The following is a 22532-nucleotide window of genomic DNA, read 5'->3' on the forward strand; positions in this document are numbered from 1 at the left end:
GGACCCAAAGAGTGAGCAGTAGCAAGATTTATTGCTAAAAGCGAAAGAACAACGCTTCCACAGTGTGGAAGGGGACTCAAGCGGGTTGCCACTGCTAGCTGGGGCAGCCTGCTTTTATTCTCTTATCTGGCCCCACCCACGTCCTGCTGATTGGTAGAGCCCAGTGGTCTGTTTTGACAGGGTGCTGATTGGTGCATTTACCATCCCTGAGCTAGACATAAAAGTTCTCTACATCCCCATCAGATCAGTTAGATACAGAGTAGCGACACAAAGGTTCTCCAAGGCCCCACCAGAGCAGCTAGATACAGAGTGTCCATTGGTGCACTCACAAACCTGGAGCTAGACACAGGGTGCTGATTGGTGTGTTTGCAAACTTTGAGCTAGATACAGAGTGCCGATTGGTGTAGTTACAATCCTTGAGCTAGACACAAAGGTTCTCCAAGGCCCCACCAGAGCAGCTAGACACTGAGTGTCGATTGGTGCAGTCATAGACCCTGAGCTAGACACAGGGTGCTGATTGGTGTATTTACAATCCCTGAGCTAGACATAAAGGTTCTCCAAGGCCCCACCAGGGCAGCTAGATACAGAGTGTCCATTGGTGCACTCACAAACCTCGAGCTAGACACAGGGTGCCGATTGGTGTGTTTACAATCCCTGAGCTAGACATAAAGGTTCTCCACATCTCCACCAGACTCAGGAGGCCAGCTGGCTTCACCCAGTGGATTCCGCACCGGGGCTGCAGGTGGAGCTGCCTGCCAGTCCTGCGCCGTGCACTCGCACTCCTCAGCCCTTGGGTGGTTGATGGGACTGGGAACCGTGCAGCAGAGGGTGGCGCTCGTCGGGGAGGCTCGGGCCGCACAGGAGCCCATGGAGGGGGTGGGAGGCTCAGGCATGGCGGGCTGCAGGTCCCGAGCCCTGCCCTGCGGGAAGGCAGCTAAGGTCCGGTGAGAAATCGAACCCAGTGCCGGTGGGTCGGCACTGCTGGGGGACCCAGTACACCCTCCGCAGCCGCTGGCCTGGGTGCTAAGCCCCTCATTGCCCGGGGCCGGCAGGGCAGGCCGGCTGCTCTGAGGGGAGGGGGCCCGCCAAGCCCACGCCCACCCGGAACTCCAGCTGGCCCGCAAGCACCGCACGCAGCCCCGGTTTCCGCTCGCGCCTCTCCCTCCACACCTCCCAAAGTGGGAGCCCAGGCAGAGGAGGCACCGAGAGCGAGCGAGGACTGCCAGCATGCTGTCACCTCTCACCAGCACTTTGGGAGGCTGAGGTGGGTGGATTACTTGAGCTCAGGAGTTTGAGACCAGCCTGGACAACATGGTGAAACCCCATCTCTGCAAAAATATAAAAATTAGCCTGTTGTTGTGGCTCGTGCCTGTAGTCCCAGCCACTTGGGAGGCTGAGGCTGGAGGATTACTTGAGCCTGGGAGGCAGAGGTTGTGGTGAGCAGAGATCATGCTACTGTACTCCCGCCTGGGTGACAGAGGGAGATTCTGTCTCAAAAAATAAAAATAATATATATGATACGGACAGAAGACAGGGAAACACTAGGCAAAAGGCAGGAAAGGGTGGTTCCCCCAGCAAAGGCCCCACCCTCAAGCCTGAAGATCCAGCGGCCCTAAATGAGGACAGGCATTCCTGTGTTTGCACCCAAAAAGTTGTCTTTTGGCCCGCCACGCCCCTATCCTGTACCCACATAAACCCCGAACCCCAGGCTCCAGAAGCAGACGAGCAAGCAAGGAGATGAGACAAGCAGATGGACAGTGGAACCATGCGGCAGAGAGAGAGAAGAGGAGGAACATTTGAATGCCAAGAGGAGTTTGGCTGGGGGCAGTCGAAGAGGGGTTCAGCTGTTGGACGCCCAGGCTCCAAGGGAAAATCATCTTCCCACTCCATCCCCCACTTAGGCTCCTCATCCATCCCACTGAGAGCTACCTCCACCCCTCAGTAAAACTCCTGCATTCATCCTTGGAGTCCGTGTGTGACCCGATTTTTCCAGGAGGCTGGACAAGAGCTCGGGATACAGAAAGCTGTCACACCGGCGCTCTGCCCTTCCCGAAAGGCAGAGGTTCCACTGAGCTGTTTAACACTCAAGCTATCCGAGGACGGCAAGGCTAAAAAGGCACACTATAACACACACCCACTTGGGCTCCTGCATCTGTCTGCATGCTCCCACGCCCGTAGGGGGTTTGAGCAGCCGTGGCAACTGAAGAGGTGAGCCACACCCCTGTCCAACGCCCTGCAAGGGGCATCAGGGAACTCTCCCATTTCATATACATGTATATTATATGTAAATATATAACATATATTACATATATATAACATATGACACGTTATATATCATCATATATTATGTTATATATAATATACAATATATAGATATAATGTTATATATTATTATATAGTATATGTTATAATATAACGAATATAACCAAGATCGAGCTCTATGTTGAATTCATGTTTTTCTTCTTTCAGTAATTGTTGGATTGTGAGCATTTCTCCAAGTCCTTAAAAATAGAGTATTTTCTTTGTAGCCTTTGTGCTGCAAAGCTTTTCAATGAGTGCACTTTGTAATTAGTTAATTTATAAATAAAAAGAATCTAATAATAAAAATAAAAAGGAAAAATGCTACATAATCTATTATTTGTAATAGCTACACATTAATCTACATAGATATACCGTATTTTACCTAACATCTAGGTGGTTTGCAATTTTTCATTATAATAAATGAAAAATATGTTTATTTCATCATCTCACTGTGATGAGACAATATTGTCAAATGAAATATCTGCCTGTATTTCTGATTATTGCCTTGGGAGTAACATGTTGTTTATGTTCTCAACTTTGAGGAAACCATTTTTCAGAGGAGAACTATTTTGAAATTCAGGATCAGCTCAAGAGATAATACTATTTTTCAGGTTATCTTAAAAGCATTGATTACTTTTCAATCAGAAAAAGGAAAGATTATTTTTAGTAAACAGAAAACATATAATATAGTGAAATGATGGGAAAAGCCTGCAACATGAGACCTGGCCCTTAACATTTGAGGGAGGAACTGATTTCTCTTTCTACCTAGAGGTGTAAATTAGGTGTTGATTGCCATTAGGTAATGCTGAAGAAGGCATGTTACTTTTTGAACTATTTTCTCCATTTGTATAAAAGTTAAATAGTTTGAGTTCAAAGGTAAAGTAACTAGAAAGAATATTCTGGTTCATAAAACATGGATGCCTCCTTGTTAGCATAGTAGTGAGGAAAAAAATAAATAAATAAAAAAGAACATGGATACCATGGATACTAATTACTAGATTTAAGTTAGTAGCCACAGAAAATGCCAAACTAAAATAAAAATTATTTCCAAATAAAATGATCTCAGGAAAGACTTTCATCTTAGTCCCCAAAATATGAATTTTAAACATCTGTAGCATCATAAAATATGTTATAAACAAAGTAAAAGCTAAAATAAAATTCAGATTTGACAGATTGAAAATGCAAGCAACTAATAAAATAGCCCCCCTAAATGTTTCTATTTTTAGGTTCTAAAAATATATAGAAATCATAGAGATATGGGTTATGGTAATTATACTTTGATTTCACAGACTTTATATCTATTTTTATCATATGAACATAGCCAGAATGTCAAATCTTGGGTTAGTATGAAATGAACAACAGAAATAATTTTTTAAAAGGTAAACCTTCACCTTGAAGCAGCTTTCAACATGGCATGTTGTGCCCTTACATCATTTTTTTTTTTAATCACTAGAGGAAACTGCTTAAAAACAGGATTAATGATGGACAAACAAGATTGCTATGGATGTGATTTTGAGGCTACAAAACAATTTTGAACTCACATAGGACTAAACCACTGAGGCTCTCTTCAAAACAAAGACTCATGTTTCAGGAGAGAATTCCCCAGGGAGAAAAACTGTAACAAGGTGAGCCCTTCACCCACATCTTTCACAGATTTCTGAAAATAAAATAATTGCCCACATTTATTGACCCGTTACTATGCACCAGGAACTGTGCGGGGCACTTTGTAAACATTATCCCAGTCAACCCCCTGGGGCACAGCCCATGAAGTGATTACTGTTAGGATCCCCATTTGACAGCAGGAGAAGTGGATTCTCTGGGAGGTCCAGCTTCTTGGGCTCGGGTGTGGCTGGGATTCAGTCCAGATCTGTGTGATGACAAAGCCCCATCTTTTCAATCCCACCCCCTCCCCTGCTCATTAGGCAAGTTTTTGAGACAAAATAGGAAACTGAGAGAAAATAGAAAACAGACTGGACATAAAAGCAGGAAGGAAGACAAAGTCCCTCAAAACTGGATCTCTAAACTAAAATGCAAGGAAAATGCGGTGCTTCAGCAAAAGAATAATGTAGGTTCTCAGAGGACGCTCCATGGATATGTGGCTCAAGGGTGAGAGCTAAAAATACAGCTGAGCAAGACACTTGGGTCAGACACTTGAGACACAGGCCCTTCTCTCGCTACCCTTGGCCTCCCTTGGAGAGGGGGCTGTTCTGACTGGCCTTCAGTCCCAAGACCCCTTTGGTCCTGCTTTCAGGGTTGCCTCAGAGTCCAGACAGGTCAGCCTGCCCCTATCTTGGTGCCATGGACTCTCGAGGCACTCATGCTGGCTGGAGTCAGGGTGTGACAACTGCCCTGAGGGAGGTGTGGAAGAAGTCCCATTGCCCCCCGCCCCCCAATGGTCCCCTGAGTTCTTTGGTCTAGGTTTCCTAGTAATAAAACTGATGCTTTACTTTGCCATGTTGTAGGTTACTTGAGTCCATTTACTCTTAAGGCCTGAAGGAGCTGGGCTGAGTGTGAGCTCTTAGATCTCTTTGGGCCCTAAATCCTATGCAATCGATTCAAAAAAAACCAGCTATGGCCGCGTGTGGTGGCTCACGCCTCTAATCCCAGCACTTTAGGAGGCTGAGGTGAGTGGATCACGAGGTCAGGAGTTCAAGACCAGCCTAGCCAACAAGGTGAAACCCTTGTTGAGTAGAAACTCTGTCTCTACTAAAAATACAAAAATTAGTCGGGCGCGTTGATGCACGCCTGTAATCCCAGCTACTCAGGAGGCTGAAGCAGGAGAATCACTTGAATCCGGGAGGCGGAGGTTGCAGTGAGCCGAGATCAGGCCACTGTACACCAGCGTAGGTAACACAGCGAGACTCCATTTCGAAAAAAGGCGGGGGGAGTGCTAGAAAAAGGAGTAAGAGGGTAGTTACTTGCGTACACACACTCACACACACATGCACATTTGAAGCTCTGACTTTGGACTGTTTAAAACCTAAAATATTTATATTGAGAACTTAGACTATTAAAAACCAACAATCTTTGAAAATATCATTTTTGGCAGAAAATTCAGCCCAGCTGAGTTGATAAAGGTGTCCAGGGATTGTAACAGATAAAATTTTGAATACCCTGGTGTTGTAGATTTGTCTATTTCAACTCGACTTCAGCCACCCAACACTAGCCCCTCTTGAATTATCTTCATCACAGAATTGCAACATCATCAGTGTGTTAGTCCAATTTCATGCAGCTACAAAGAAAGACCCGAGACTGAGTAATTTATAGAGGAAAGAAGTTTAATTGACTCACAGTCCCACAGGGCTTGGGAGGCCTCGTGAAACTTAACAATTATGGTGGAAGGGGAAGAGGCATGGAGTGCGAGCAAGAGCAGGGAAAACTGCCTTATAAAACCATCAGATCTCATGAGAACTCATTCACTATGAGAACAGCATGGGGGAAACTGCTCCCATGATCCAGTCGCTTCCCACCTGGTCCCCCTCCCCACCACGTGGGGAATGTGGGGATTGCAATTCGAGATAAGGTTTGGGTGGGGGACCCAGAGCCAAATTATATAAATCCTTAAGGCTTCCTAAAATTCACCTCTCTGGTCATAATCCCGTCTCCTCCTCTCAAATCTATTCTTCCACTTCATTCAAACTTGAGTTCTTGTATTCCTGTTTTCTAGCATTCTAGAGAACATGGGTCACTTGCCTACCAGGGGTCCATTTCTCCTTGGTCCACACCAACTATTCCTTCCCCATACAGTCACTGTGTGGCCTAAGTGGATAGAAGTGGGAGATTTGTGACTCAGGCCTGGCCAACATATCTGTTCAACAAATATTTATATGATGCTTACTCTGAGCGAGGCATTGTTCTAAGCACTTTATAAATGTTAGCTTATGCAACCCTCATAACAACTCTATTAGATAAGTACTCATTTGCATTTTAAAATGAGAAAACTAAGGCACAGAAAGGTTACATGATTTGCCCAGGAAGCCCAGTTAGTAAGCTTTGCTTTCTCTGAACTGGGATGATTGGTTCAGGGATGAATATGTGACCTACAAGCCAATAAGACCCAATTACTGGGACTTCTTGGCAAGAGACTTGGTTTTCTCCCCTGGACATGAAGCTGGGGTGGCTGTGAAAAGCAGTGCAGCCACCTGGTGATAACAGGGAGAAAGCTTCTTTGAGGATGGAGCCATGGTAGAACTGAGAGAAAGGAAAAGAAGGAAGAGACCAAAACAGTCCCAATGACAAAATGGGAGTTCCTGAGCAGACTGCCTGTAGCCAGCCTACTCCTGGCCACTTCAGTTTGGTGAGTCAGTGAATTCACTTTCTCCTTAAAGCAGTTTGGGTTGGGTTATCTTTCACTGGAAATCAAAAGATTCCTCACGGGTACAGTTCAGTTCACCAATCTCTCAATTCAGCATATATATCTTTTACTATTATAAGGTCAATTGAAGAAAAAATGAGTATGCTTTGATGAACATAAACACTTAAATATTTAAATGTTTCATTTTGGTAGCATAGTATTACACAGAAAAATCATAATTCACACAGATAAGCATCAGTATACACATCATTTCATAAGCACAAGCACAAATGAGCCTGGTTCATTTTTCTCAAAAGGCCAATGCAGAACTGTAAATGTCCAAATCAGTGACACACTTACAAAAAGTATGCACAGAGATGGCAGAAACTGTATTCTTACCTCCATTCTGGTGTAAACTCCTTTGCCTAATTCAAGCCCTCCTTGATCTGCTGAAATACTGGCCAAATCAGAGTCTCTTGATAAAGTCTCTTCTTTGGTTTTTCTCTTTTCCTTTTGTGTTTCCATTTTTCCCACTTGTATCTCCCGAGTGCTGGCATCCCCCAGGATTTTATTCCCAATATAAATTTTCAGTATTAGTATAAGTAGTACTTAGGATACAGGCTTAGCTGCTGTGACAAAAAGACAACCCCTCCCCAAATTAATCAACAACAGTGCTCCAACGAGGAAGTTTATTTCTCCTCCGCTTGCTAGTCTGGAGCTACGCAGGCCGTCCAGGGCGGCGCCCCGGTTTGTCCTGTCCTGCTTTACCACCATTCCTAGGTGGTATCCTCATTTTCATGCTGAGGACTGCCTCACCAGCACCGTGTCAATGTTAGAGACTGTAGCAGAGGGAAAAAGAATGGGGAGAAAGAAGGCAGCCTCCTTTCCAAAGGACATGACCTAGAAGTTGCATGTCATCACTTCCACTCACATCCCATTGGCCAGAATTTGGCCACATGATCACACAAAGGTGCAAGGGAAGCTCAAGTCGGGTGTCCATGTGCCTATTTCAAACTAGGGAGACTTATCACTAACATGAAGATGGGAGAACGGGTCCTGGGGGCCACGAACAGTCTTCTCCCTGGCCTCTCCATGCGGTGGTCTTTGTCCAGCTTGCCTTATCTCGTGGCTTTAGCTCTGCCCTAAACACAGTGACTCCCAAGTATCTAGTCTAACTGTGTCTTGGACTTCACTCGCAGATCAACATGGACACTTCCCCCCACTTCCCACGGCCTTCCCTGTCCTTTAGAGGGATACCACCCAACCTCCTCGTCATGTAGTCCCCAAATGTTGCGTCTTCAGCGCCCACTCCCTGCCCTCTGTTCTCCAACATGGAATGAATGACCACCTAAGCCCTCCTGCACATTTCCTCCCTCTCATTCTTCCCAACACTTGAGCTGCTGGGAAAGCCTCCGTCCTGGTCTCTACAGCCAGCTTTCTTCTTCTAGTACATCCTTACCCACAGCTCTCCAAAAGACAGTTAAAAATTATAACTCAGTTCACATTACTCCCTGTTCAAAAACCTTTGACTGGGTTTGCTATGGTGGAAGATCTGAACTCCTTGCCGTGCAGGTACAGTTTACCTTCCCTGCATTTTCTCCTGTACTCTTGTAAACTCTGGGTACAGGAACATCTCCCCATCGCCCAGTATGCCCGGTTGCTCTTATTTCTGGCTCAGGCTGTTTTTTTCAGCTGTTCTTTCCTCTCATCCCCCATGTGCCTGGCAAATCCTGCCCATCCTCCAAGGTCCCCCTCTGGTGCCACCTCTTCCCGTCTCTCAGCCACTGCCCCAGCAGCCCCGCCCTGCCGTCCCTGCCACAGACACCCAGGCTTCTCTGCTTTCGCAGCCTTTTGCTTGGAAACTCTTTTAGTCCTGACCCAGTCTGCCTAGCTGTGCCCAGATGCCCCCTCCTGGAGGGCCCGGCCTGAGCCTCCTCCCGACGCGGTCACTCCCTGCCCCACCCTGCAGGGGCTGGCGCTGTCTCTCCGTCCCAGAAGGGGCTCAATGCCTCTTGGTGTTGCCGCAAACCTAATCCTAGGATGCCTTTCTTATTAAAGCGGGAAACTTCTGCAGGGGCCACGGGACAGCGTGGAGGGCTCTGCGCGCAGGGCAGAGACTGCAGTTCACTGCCCTGCGGTTTTGCACTTCGCCCGGGCCCTGCGCTTGGCTGCGCTCCGATGTCAGCGTGACCCGGAGTCAGCTGCCGCGCCCTCCCACCCCCGCTCCTGCCAGCACCCCCGTCTGCTTTCCGGAGCTGTTCAGACTGCAGGGTAAATGCCGTCTGGAACCCGATCCAAGGTTTAGAAATAACCCAAAGGTCTGACCCACTGAGATCCTTCTCTAGATCTTCCAGTTGGGAAGCTCTTCCTGACAGCACATGTGCATGATTTCAAAGAACCCGGGATGCAGAACCCCGCCCCAACACAGGCCACCCCAGCTGTGGCCTGTGAGCTGCCTGGGGCCGTTCCTCTTTCAGTAGAGCCACCCTTGGCCCAAGTTTGGGGAAGAGCCCTGGCTTTCTCCCTCCCTGTGAGGCTGCCGGTGCGGTACGTCCCGCCCCTCCCTTCTCATCCCAGGCTGAGAACTTTTGAGATTACAGCCAGGTGCTGCTAACTGGGCAGAGACATCAGTTCCTGCAAGCTCGCCTGGCTGATCGTCACCTCTCACCCTACTCCCCCAGCCAGCCAGCCTGCCCCAGGCTCTCAGCCAGCAGCCACCACAGGGTGAGCCGAGGCAACCACTTCTGTCACTATCTTTGCTTCCCAAGCCCTGTTTCACCCAAAATGAAGGTCAGGTGGAAGCTTCCAGCTCATGTTTTTGTTTGGGAGGCTGCCGTTGGAGGTAGTGCCATATGGGGACTGGGTTTTTACTTCCTGCCCAGGGCAAGAGCCTCATCTCCAGCAAAAGAGAATCTTCAAGGCTCTGCCATTTGGAACATGCTTCCAGGCAGCAGATGACACCTGCAGCTGTGACTAAGGCCAGAGCGAGCCAAGTGCCCCCGGACTCTGGGGTGGAGGGCAGGAGGTGGAAGAACCATAGAAGTAAAAAGGGGAAACCCATTTAAAACTTGGCCATAAAAACTCATGACTCCTTTGGGTGGCTTAATTCCAGAATTGTACCCTCTGGTGGAATCCTAAAGAATTCTGTGCTTTTTTTTTTTTTTTTGACAGGATCTCACTCTGTTGCCCAGGCTGGAGTGCAGTGGTGCAATCATGGCTCACTGTAGCCTCAACTTCCCTGGCTCAGGTGATCCTCCCACCTCAGCCTCACTAGTAGCCCAGACTATAGGCTCGTGCCACCATGCCCTGCTAATTTTTTTGTATTTTTTTGTACAGACAGGGTTTTGACATGTTGCCCAAGCTGATCTCAAACTCCTGGGCTCAAGCAATCCACCCTCCTGGGCCTCCCAAAGTGCTGGGATTATAGGCATGAGCCACTGTGCCTAGCCCAAATTCTGTGAATTGTTTAACACAATCCCACCCTCCTGCACCAAGCCCACCCCCCACACGTATCTCCACCACCATCAAAAACCAGAAAGAAGAGGTTAGAAGGAGGTCAGAACTTACCTAAGAGAAGAACCTGAAACCAGTGAGCTTGGATTCCTGGTTTTCCCTTTCCCTAGTTCCTTCAGGTTCTGCTTGACCTGAGGTCTCCTTGATAGCCCATCTGGGCCAGCTCTTCTCTCAATCACTCAGTAAAGAATTAATTGATCAGCACCAGTTAGGTGCCAAGTGCTGTTGTAACAAATCTCAGTTTTTAAATCCAGAGGAATAAGAAATGTACGGCCGGGCGTGGTGGCTCACCCCTGTAATCCTAACACTTTGGGAGGTCGAGATGGGCGGATCACTTGAGGTCAGGAGTTCAAAACCAGCCTGGCCAACATGGTGAAACCCCATCTCTACTAAAAATTCAAAAAAAAATTAGCTGGGCGTGGTGGTGTGCGCCTGTAATCCCAGCTACTTGGGAGGCTGAGGCAGGAGAATTGCTTGAACCTGAGAGGTGAAGGTTGGTGTGAGCCGAGATCACGCCACTGCACTCCAGCGTGGGAACAGAGCGAGACTCCATCTCAAAGGAAAAGAAAGAAAGAAATGTAATTTTATTTTTCTGAAACTTAAAACTATTAAATTAACTGAAATTCTATTTTAGTCCTCACTTAGGTTGGTGAGTTTGTAATGATTCATGAGAAAGAAGCTCCTTTCTCAGGCTTATTTGGAAGAAGAGTGGCTGCAAAGCTGAAGAATAGGCCTCCAGTCTTCAAGTTTCCAGGCTCCCAAGATCTGCAAATGTAGAGGCAGATCTAGAGGAGACTTGGGTTTTTAGTCAATGGGCCCTGATAAGACACCTGGCTCCTCGTTCCAGGAGAGTACAGGCCAGCAACTGAGTACTGTATTCTATTCAAATTCTGTCCCTGAATTTGCCTTCTCTTCTCCCTTCTAGAGCTCCTGGTTCAGACACTCCTCACATCATGTCTGTACTATAACAATAGGTTACAGTCACAAACAACTGTTTTTGTGATCCCAGAAAAGAGCTCTTTTTCTTCTGAGAAATTCTCCTTCCCCATCTCTGATTATGTGTTTTGAAAGGAAACTGCCATTGCCTCGAGATCTTGTTATCTTGGCCACTGTTGATGGGACCAGAGATGGACACCTGACCCAAACCTGGCCAATGACAGCCATTCCTTGGGATAATTGATCTTGGGACAAAAGGAGTGACTGTCATTTTCTGGCACTAGTGACAGTGTAAGAGCTGAGGCCCAGGACCATGAACAGTCTTGTGTGATGTCACGTAAGTCAGCCTGAGAGATTGAAGTTGACACAGACAGAATCAGAGTCAGTCATGTGATGGAGAAGCCTGGCAGTGCCCCTGAAGCTCAGCAATACCTCTGCCCTTTCCATGGTCAGGTGAGATAATACAGTCCACTTTTTGCCAGTTGAATTGGATTTTTGCTAAAAGGACCTGGTAAATACATCTCCTAATGGGTTTTCCTGCCTCCAGGACTACCAACCTCCAACCCATCCTCCAGATTGCTTCCAGATGGATCTTTCTATATTGCTGATCCAGGCACACCACTTTTCTGCCCAGAACTCTTCAGGGATTCCCCACCATTGAAGAAAAAGGTCCAAACTTGTTAGCATGGCATTCCTGTAAATTCTGCCTTCTAGATCAATATCTCCAACCTCTCCTCCTGCATTTTCCATTTCTTCAACTCACATGGGGCCACTGCTTGGTGCCAGAACCATGCTATGTATGTTCACAGCTTTAGCACCTGCTTAGACTTTTCTGTCTGCCTGAAGCTATTTTCCTCTAAACAGACTTCCACTTGTCCTTCAGGCTTCATCTTGGATGATAATGCTAACTTCCCCAATACTTAAACTAAAATCAGTTTCCTTAGCTTCCATTTTAAAGCATTTTATTTATGCATTCACCACTCAACAAATGTTTGTCAAGCAACTCCTAAGTGCCAGGTACTCTGCCAAGAGCCTGAACCCAAAAGACACTGCTCTTGCTCTCATGGAACTTATATCTAGTGGGAGTAGTGTGGAGGCAAGTAGGGAGTATAGATAGATTAGACAGGATGATTTCTGTCTAGATGTAGGCACACTCACACACTTCAGTTGTTCAGAGGTGTCTGAATCTGGGCATACAAGATAGGATAAGGGGCCTATGTTATAGGACTGCTATAGGATTAAATGAGTTTATACATTTAAGGCAATAGGACAATGCCAGGCATGGTGAGTGTGAGTTATTTATAAGCTCAAAGATGTATGAAAAACCCACCAGTGGATGAATGTATAAGCAAAATATGACACATTCACTCAATGGAATATTTTCAGCCATAAAAAGGAATAAAGTACTGATACATGCTATGACATGGGTGAACCTTGAAAACATGATGCTAAGTGAAAGAAGCCAGACACAAAAGGTCGCACATTGTATGTTTCCATTTATATGAAATATCCAGACTAGATAAATCCATAGAGACAGAATGTAGACTGGTGGTTACCAGGGGCTCAAGGCAGGGGAGGAGGGAGCATGATTGCTTAATGGGTGCAAGGTTTCATTTTGGGGTTATGAAAATGTTTTAGAACTAGATAGAGAATATGATTGTATAACGTCGTGAATGCAATGTGGTGGCAGGCACCTGTAGTCCTAGCTACTCGGGAGGCTGAGGCAGGAGAATGGCGTGAATTGGGGAGGCGGAGCTTGCAGTGAGCCGAGATCACGCCACTACACTCCAGCCTGGGCGACAGAGCGAGATTCCGTCTCAAAAAAAAAAAAAAAAAAAAAAAAGAATGAGGTAGAGTTACATAGGGTAATTTAAAAAGACTTCTGAGACATATTGTCATGTGAAAAAAATGAATCATAAAGCAACGTGGTAGTGTGATTCTCTTTATCAATCACAAGATGATATGTATATGTTCATCAGTTTATAAATGTATAAAGAGGGGCTGGAGCGCACCTAACTCTTGAGAGTTGTTACTGCAGGGGAGACACAAGGGCATGAGGAACCTCTTGCTTATTGCTTTGTACACTGAAATGGTATTGAAGCCCTTTTGATGAAACTCAACCCAGGAAACACAAATTAAAGACAAAATGAGATATCACTTTATACGCACCAGATTGGCAAAATTGGAAAGAACTGTAAGACCTCTTGCTGGTGGAGATGTGGGGAAAGGGTGCTCTCATTCAGTACTGGTAGAAACGGAAACAGCTGTGATACATTTTCACCTAGTAATTTCAATCATTTTAAAATAACATCTCTATTGAGATGTAATTTACGTACCATAAAATTCACCCATTTTAGGCATACACTCCACTGGTTTTTAGTATATTCAGACTTGGGCAAGCATCACACAATTAATTTTAGAACATTTTCATCACTCTAAAAGGAATCCTGTTGCACCCATTAGCAATTGTCCCCCGTTTCTCTGCCCCACCCCACCCCCCGCAGCCCTAGACAATCATCAATCTACTTTCTATCCCTTCAGATTTGCCCGTACTGGACATTTCTTATTAATGGGATCATACAGCATGTGGCCCTTTGTGACTGGCTTATTTTCCTTAACATAATGCTCTCCAGGTCCATTCATGTTGCAGTAATCTCATTCTAAAGAATCCGTCCATTCCACAGCAATAAAGGCACCAGTGCCTCTGGACATACGTGAAGGATGTTTATTGCAGAATCTTCCACAACAGTAAAAGAAAATAAAGGAAAGAAAGAAGAAAAGAAAGAGAGAAAGAAAAAGAAAAAAGAAAAATGGGAAACACCATGAATGCCTGCTAATAGGAATGAAACATACACACCATGGCATATAACACAACTAAAGAAGAATGCATTGGCATTCTTTTTTTTTTTTTTTTTTTTTTGAGACGGAGTCACACTCTGTCACCAGGCTGGAGTAAAGTGACACGATCTCGGCTCATTGCAACCTCCAACTTCCTCGTTCAAGCAATTCTCCTGCCTCAGCCTCCCAAGTAACTGGGATTATAGGCACGTGCCACCATGCCCAGCTAATTTTTGTATTTTTAGTAGAGATGGGGTTTCACCACATTGGCCAGGATGGTGTCTATCTCCTGACCTCATGATCCGCCGACCTTGGCCTCCCAAAGTGCTGGGATTACAGGCCTGAGCCACCAGGCCTGGCCGGGAATTCTTTAAGCATGAAAAAGCAAGACGCAGAATAATGTGTATAATCTTCTAATCCATTCTTTTTATTCTTCTAATCCAGTTTTTGATAGACCAACTTAGTTTTTAAAAATGCTCCTCTAGGCTGGGCATGGTGGCTCACGCCTGTAATCCCAACACTTTGGGAGGCCAAGGCAGGTGGATCAGTTAAGGCCAGGAGTTCGAGACCAGCCTGGCCAACATAGTGAAACTCCATCTCTACTAAAAATGCAAAAAAATTAGTTGGCATGGTGGCACATGTTTGTAATTGTAGCTACTCAGGAGGCTGAGACACAAGAATTGCTTGAACCCAGGAGGTGGAGGTTGCAGTGAGTGCTGATCGCACCACTGCACTCCAGCCTGGGTGACCTAGCAAGACTTTGTCTCAAAAGAAAAAAAAATGCTCCTCTGTATTTAAGCCTTATGCCCAAATATGAAAAGACCTGAACTGGGTTCAAAGATTACAGAGAGAAACCCTTGAATACTGCTCAGTCCTATCTATAAGCTTGCTTGAGCCTAAAAAGTATGAAAGCAAAGCAGACAAAGGGTACATCTGAGAGAGGGTTGTTCCTCGGGAGTCCCCTTCTCTTCCTCCAGTAGAGGGTCCCAGCCAGGTGAGATGAGGAGGTTGCCCTGACCAGTGGCTTGGCCTTATGCCCTTGTAAGAGCTCATCAGCATCTGGTTATGCCAAACACCAGTCAGTACTTCTGAGGAACTACATGCAACTGCATTTATGCATCTGGATAAAATTTTACATATTTTAAGGCATTTATAAAGAAATTAAATTTAAAAATTAAAAAGACAATGAAAGTATATATGCTACTTGGATAATTTAAAAAGAAACAAAACACAAAATGCCAGCTGCCCAACTGCAAGAAGGACTCAATTCTTTCTCCTCGCTTCCCTATCTTACTCCAGAGATGAGTTTTGTAACGGAAGACTGTGAGCTTATGAGCTGCATTTGGCTTCATGCATTCCCTTAATGATGCTTCCTCGAGCATATGAGCTGTTTTCTTACAAAATTCTACCATGAATAATTGAAGTTAAGCATTTCCAGTCAAAATAAATCAACACTGAATGATACCCTTATATTTTCCTATTCCTTACATCTTTTCTAATCCACCAAAAGTGGTAATTCAAATTAAATGGAATTTCCTTGTCATGTTGCTGAATTTTCCAGGTTCCACTAAATTAATTGCTAGGTTAAAGCAGCAAATGAACTACAGGGAAATGGCAAGTCAGAGGCTTACCCAATGTGAGTCTAAGGGGAAATTGTTGGCTCTTATTTTTCTGGGGCCCCAGAACTTCTTAATTGACGCAATTCTTAGTGATGAGATACTTCAGGTTCAAATGACTGGCTCAAAAACCATTGATGAGTTGATGATGTCATCAAGACCTGGGTCTTTCTAATAACACTCTTCTCTGCCATTCTCATATGTCAGCTTTCTATCCTTAGCCACGTTGCCTCATTGTAGTAGGTTAATTGGTGCTGGCCTTGCAACAGATGTGTCCACCCAGAACCTGTGAATGTGACCTTATTTGGACAAAAGGTTTTTGCACATATAATTAAGGTAAAGATCTCAAGATGAGATAATCCTGGATAAGAAAAGGGCCCTAAATCCAATGACAAGTGTCCTTATGAGACAATAAATAGGGCTGGGCATGGTGGCTCATGCTCATAATCCCAATGCTTTGGGAAGCTGAGGTGGGAGGATCACTTGAGCCCAGAGGTTGGAGACCAGCCTGGGCAACATAGGGAGATCTCATCTCTACAAATAAAAATAAATTAGCCAGGCATGGTGGTGCACGTGTGGAGTCCCAGCTACTAGGGAGGCTGAGGTGGACGGATCTGCTTGAGCCTGGGAGGTGGAGGTTGCAGTGAGCCATGATCGCGCCACTGCACTCCAGCCTGGGTAACAGAGTGAGACCCTGTCTCAAAAAAAAAAAAGAAAAAAAGAAAGAAGAAAGAGAGAGAGAGAGAAAGAAAGAAAGAAAGAAAGAAAGAAAGAAAGAAAGGGAAAGAGAGAAAGAGAAAGAAAAGAAATGGGGAGGAGAAGCAGATGTGATGACAGAGGCAGAGATTGGAGTGATGTGTCAACATGCCAAGGAATGGCAACACCAGAGGCCAGGAGAGGGGCAAGCGAAGGACTTCCCTCAGAGCCTCTAGGAGGAACCAACCCTGCTGACACCTTGGTTTCAGACTTTTGACCTCCAGAACAGTGAGAAGTAAATTTCTGGTTGTTTTTGGTTTCTTTGTTTGTTTGTTTTTTGAGACACAGTCTCACTCTGCTGCCCAGGCTGGAGTGCAATAGCAGGATCTCGGCTCACTGCAACCTCTGCCTCCCGAGTTCAAGCAATTCTCCTACCTCAGCCTCCCGAGTAGCTGGGACTACAGGCATACACCACCATGCCCAGGTAATTTTTATATTTTTATTAGAGACAGGGTTTCACAACGTTGGCCAGGCAGGTCTCGAACTCCTGACCTCAAGTGATCCACCTGCCTTGGCCTCCCAAAGTGCTGGGATTACAGACGTGAGCTACCGCACCCGGCCACATTTTTTTTTTTTTTCGAGACGGAGTCTCGCTCTGTCACCTAGGCTGGAGTGCAGTGGCATGATCTTGGCTCACTGCAAGCTCCGCCTCCTGGGTTCACGCCATTCTCCCGCCTCAGCCTCTGGAGTAGCTGGGACTACAGGCGCCCGCCACCGCACCCGGCTAATTTTTTCTATTTTTTAGTAAAGACGGGGTTTCACTGTCTTAGCCGGGATGATCTCAATCTCCTGACCTCGTGATCCATCTGCCTCGGCCTCCCAAAGTGCTAGGATTACAGGCGTGAGCCATCATGCCCGGCCAAATTTCTGTTTTTTTAAGCCACAAGTTTATGGTAATTTTTTATAGCGGCGCTAAAAAACTCATGGTCTAAATATGGCTGTCACACCACAAACATCACATCCTCACACCATTGTATTCAAATCAGAAAGAAAGAGAGTTTGGACAACAAATAATTTTACTTTTTATTAGCAGATCTTTATTCTCCTTACTTATTAGCCAGGATATGTGGCCACTTCTGGCTGCAAGGGAATATGGGAAAATTAATATCTGGCACAAAACAGCAGCAGGAGTTTGAAAATGTGGGGAAAGCATGTTAGTTGTCAGCAGTGGTGACCGTCATTTAACGGGTGGCAACTAGAGATCCTAGTGATTCTGTTATGTGCAGGATATTCCCACACCATGCAAGCTGTTGAGACACACTGGAGATCAATTATGAGTTATCCCTGTAGGCTTCTACCTGACTGCCCTGTTAACAAAGAACAGGGAAGGAGGGGGCAGGAAGGTTGGCAGACAGCCAGGCACCTTACAAGCCCTGCCACACATGGATGTGACTCACTAGAATTCAATAGGGAAGGAAGTTGTTCTACGGGACTGTGGCACACAAACTGACTGGGATTGTAACAGATATTCTTGGCTTTTGTTGGTGTGTGGCCAGGTTCATTCATTCATTCATTGATTCATTTATTCAGTGAACACAACTCAAATGGACTTAATTGAAAAAAGGTTCAATCACTAGTATACATAACCGAAAGTCCAGCGGAAGATTTTCAGGAGCTTAGGGGGTCCAGTGCTGTCATCAAGACTTGGTCTCTCTCCATATCTGTCCCCTGGCTCTGCTTTCTGTGTGTTGGCTTCATTCAGTCTCCTCCCACTCAGAGGGAAAACGGCCATCAGACATTCTAGATTCACCTTCCAGTCTCTCAGGTATCCTGGAAAAAGAGGGCTTCTCTTCACAAACATCCCTGCACTAAGTCTAACTCGGTCATCCCTAGACAAGTACCCATTCCTGTGCCATCTCTGTGACTTGAGGGTAGATTACACGGTCTGTCAAGGTTTGGATAGAGCAGAGAGGAGGGTGTGTTGGAAGTGGGGACATGGGTTCAGCCACTCAAACTACGTGCACTCAGAGTAAGGAACAAATACCTGCTACATTCCCAATTTGTAAAATGAATGCCATTGTGGACAAGCATGAGATATGCGGGGTCAGTGCAAATTCATCATCACTCTTGGTGGTAGGGAGGACAACTTGGAGTGTAGGACGGACCTTCTAATAGGGCAGGAGGTTATAGCATCGTCAAGATATACTGTAATAATTGACCCTCATGAAGAGAAAGCTGAGGAAACCACAGTGGGAAATTACATTCAATTAGCATCTGTAACACTTAACAATCTATAAGGCATAATATTGGGCATTAATCAGGCTGTTTGGTTTCATGTTTGATGTGCAACCCAAACATCAGAAGCCATCAAAATGGCATTTCAATGTTGCTTCTATCTATCTATTTATCAATTTATTTATTTTGAGACAAAGTCTCACTCTGTCGCCCAGGCTGGAGTGCAGTGGCACAAACTTGGCTCACTGCAACCTCCACCTCCTGGATTCAAGCAATTCTCATGCCTCAGCCTCCTGAGTAGCTAGGATTACAGGCACGCACCACCACGCCCAGCTACTTTTTTGTACTTTTAGTAGAGATGGGTTTTCACCATGTTACCCAGGCTGGTCTCAATCTCCTGAGCTCAGGCAATCCACCCGCCTCGGCCTCCCAAGGTGCTAGGATTACAGGCGTGAACCACCGTACCAGCGCCTTTTCTATTTGATTAGTATGAATGGTCATACACATTACACAGCTCCTTTGTGAAGAATGGTATGAGTTGTGAGTGTTTGGGAAGATTTTCAAGGCAATGCTTTTGGTTTACACTTCAGTAAGCATATTAGCCTATTGTTAAATACTTATTAACCTTACCAGAAGAAGAAGAAGAAGAAGAACTATAAAGTAGAGAGTAGCATGTTACCAAGCAACAGCTTTAATAACACTGTTGGTGGGGGTTTCAGAAAGACCATTGCTGAAATGATTTGATTCCTTAAATGGAAATGGTCTCCTCTGTATGGTTTTATATTGTATGAGCATCTCACACCAAGATCCTAAACTATGGCTGTTGTATATCACCAGAGTATGACAAATATCCCTGCACTGTGTTAAACCAGTTCTTGGCACTGGCAAAGAGAGAGCTCTAGTTCACGATCTTAGTCCATTTTGCATTGCTATAAAGGAATACCTGAGACTGGGTAATTTTACAAAGAAAAAAAGATTGATTTGGCCATGATTCTGCTGACTGGAAGATTGGGCATCTGGTGAAGGCCTCAGGCTTCTTCCACCCAAGGCAGAAGGTGATGGGGAGCTGGCACGGCAGAGCTCACATGGCGAGAGAAGAGGCAAGAGAGAGCAGGGAGGCCAAGCATGGTGGTTCCCGCCTGTAATTGCAACACTCTGGGAGGCAGAGGTGGGAGGATCACTTGAAGACAGGAGTTTGAGACCAGTCCTGGCAATGTAGCAAGACCCTGTCTCTACAAGAAAAAAAAAAAAAAAAAAAAAAGCAGGTGGGGAGGTGCCAGGCTCCCATTTTAGCAACCAGGTTTTGTAGGAATGAATAGAGTGAGAACTCACTCACCCACTCTCCTCCAGGGACAGCATTCATCTATTCATGAGGAATCTGCCCCCATGACCCAAACACCTCCCATTAGGCCCTACCTCCAACATTGGAGATAAAATTTCAACATGAGGTTGGGGGAGACAAACATCCAAAACATAGCTCACTGTGACGAGACTTGGATTCATTCTGAAGTTATTTCCCCAACAAACTTCTATCTTGCCCTTAAAGATGACCCTTCTATAAAGGGTTGAGAAACATGGAGAATTCCAACCTGGTATCCTAGGAATGGCATGGTGGTGGGAGCTGTGTATGATGTCTTTTGTCCTTTGGAGGGCAAGGTTCACAACTTCAAGTTCTCTGCTTCTGGCTGCCTCCCCAGACATGCAATTCAATGCTGAGAACACGCTGCTTTTAGTTACTGTTTGCTTGATTGGTGAAAAATCAAGTATATCTCAGACATACTTTCTGTCTCTAAGATTCTCTGAAGTTTAGGGGCATATAATTTGCCTAGAAATGCTCTAAAGGCTTCCAGATGTCAAAACACAGTAGTTGAGTGGGTGGGGCACCAAGGTGTTTGGAGAGCTGTGATCCAGCAAAGTACTTCCTAATGTTCTGCATTCTGATATGTCATGTATCTGCCTTTCAGTGCACATTGGTTATTTTATTTTTAATTTTTATTTTATTTTTAATTTTTAAATTGAAAATTAAAATGGGCTCTATTGCCCAGGCTGGAGTGCAGTGGCATGATCTCGGCTCACTGCAACCTCCGCCTCCCGGGTTCAAGCAATTCTTTGCCTCAGCCTCCCGAGTAGCTGGGATTACAGGTGCCCACCACCACGCCTTTTTTTTTTTTTTTTTTTTTTTGAGACGGATCTCCTGCCCAGGGGAGACCAGTCTGACTCGGCTCCACCCTCCGGTAGTAGAGACGGGGTTTCACCATGGTCTCAATCTCCTGACCTCGTGATCCGCCCGCCTCGGCCTCCCAAAGTGCTGGGATTACAAGCGTGAGCCACCGCGCCTGGCCATTTTTGTATTTTCAATAGAGACGAGGTTTCACCGTGTTGGACAGGCTGGTCTCTAACTCCTGACCTCAAATGATCCACCCGCCTCGGCCTCCCAAAGTGCTGGGATTACAGGCGTGAGCCACCTTGTCTGGCCCACGTTGGTTATTGAAAAGATATGTAGATCTGGCATGAAAATGTTTTAGAAGGCATCAAGAATCAAAGTTCTGGATAAGTAAATATAGTCTTCTGCTTGAATGTCCATAGTAGTAACAATAATTAACATATTCTGTTCCAGACACCCTGCTGGGCACTTCATATGTAGTATCTCACTTAATCCTCACACTATCTCAATGGGGTAATATTATTCCTGTTTTACAGATATGGGGAATGCAGCTGAAGAGGTCAAATAACTTGCTTAAGTTTACACAGTGACAACACTGGAATGTGAACCCAATAAGACTGACTTTTCACTGCCATCCAATACTAATCCTCATCAGCATCAGGTTTGCAGGGTTGGAGCCCCTTTCTTGGCAGACCTTCTGTGGTAGGCTCTTCTCTAGTGGCCTCTTTAAGAACAATGCCTCTGACCCCTGACCACTAGCTGAAGTTCTGGTCCAAAACAGATGAACACCCTCCCAATGATGTCCCAAGCATTGCCACTTCCTGGAAACTCATACTGCCATGTTCCACTCATCTGATTAGACTTCCCTGATGTGGATTCTGGCCTGGACTAGTAATCGTACTAAGCTGTAACTACTTATCACTCAGTGTGAAAGCACATGAGGCGTATCGCTACTGATCCTTACAAGAGTCTGCATGAAGAGAGTATATCTCTCATTTTAGAAATAGCTCAGAGGAATGCAAATGATGGCCCAAAACCACACGGATAGAGCACAGCAAAGCTAGCATTCAAACTCAGGTCTGCTGACATCACAGCCCATATTCATTTCATTGTTCCTAAGTTTGCTAGGCCCCGTGAAACACTCTCAGTTGAACCTCTGACCACTCCCCTTGGGGGCCAGCCTCAACCTCTGGTTAGTGGCCTAACCCTAGTCCCACCCACCACAGCTTCCTCTCCTTCCCCTCCTTCCCTCACCCTATGCCTGCCAAGTCCACATCCCACCTTGGGATTGAGCTCGTCTAGGGTGTGAGCTTTATTAATCCAAAATGTTCAAAATACTTTCCATAGACTATAACTCAGAATATGTTTAAGCCATCATCCTCAGCAAACTAACACAGGAACAGAAAACCAAACACCTCATGTTCTCACTCATAAGTGGGAGTTGAACAATGAGAACACATGGACACAGGGAGGGGCACAACATACACCGGGGCCTGTCGGGGGGTGGGGAGTCAAGGGGAAGGAGAGCATTAGGACAAATACCTGAGGCATGTGGGACTTAAAATCTAGGATGGATTGATAGGTGCAGCAAACCACCATGGCACATGTATACCTTTGTAACAAACCTGCACATTCTCCACATGTATCCAGGAACTTAAAGTAAAAAAAAAAACCACAAAATTCAAGTATTAACTTCTGCTGTCATTGTCATTTTCCTTTAATAGAGGTACATGGGCAATTTTAGCTCCTTGGTAGGGGGATGCTGAGAACTCTCAGGAGACAATTGTGTTATTCAGGACTCTAGGGTGAAAAGGACAGAGACTCAGCTCAACTAGCATAAGAGGGAAAAAAGGAGAACCTATTAGCTTACACAGCTCAGAAGTGCAGAGCACAGCTGACTTCAGGCATGACCATTTCTAGAGCAGTGCTGGCTAATAGA

General features: G+C 45.6%; 1 long non-coding RNA gene across 1 annotated transcript; it reads left to right on the top strand.

Annotated features, from left to right (window-relative positions):
* Window positions 1-1996: 1996 nt before the first annotated feature.
* Window positions 1997-21411, top strand: LOC131384256 (uncharacterized). The gene is made up of 3 exons (XR_009214925.1): window positions 1997-2208; window positions 3755-3926; window positions 21130-21411. It is a non-coding gene; the product is annotated as an uncharacterized LOC131384256 (long non-coding RNA).
* The last annotated feature ends 1121 nt before the right edge of the window (window positions 21412-22532 follow it).

Source organism: Hylobates moloch, unplaced genomic scaffold (genome assembly GCF_009828535.3).
Source record: "Hylobates moloch isolate HMO894 unplaced genomic scaffold, HMol_V3 SCAFFOLD_9, whole genome shotgun sequence".
Lineage (NCBI taxonomy): Eukaryota > Metazoa > Chordata > Mammalia > Primates > Hylobatidae > Hylobates > Hylobates moloch.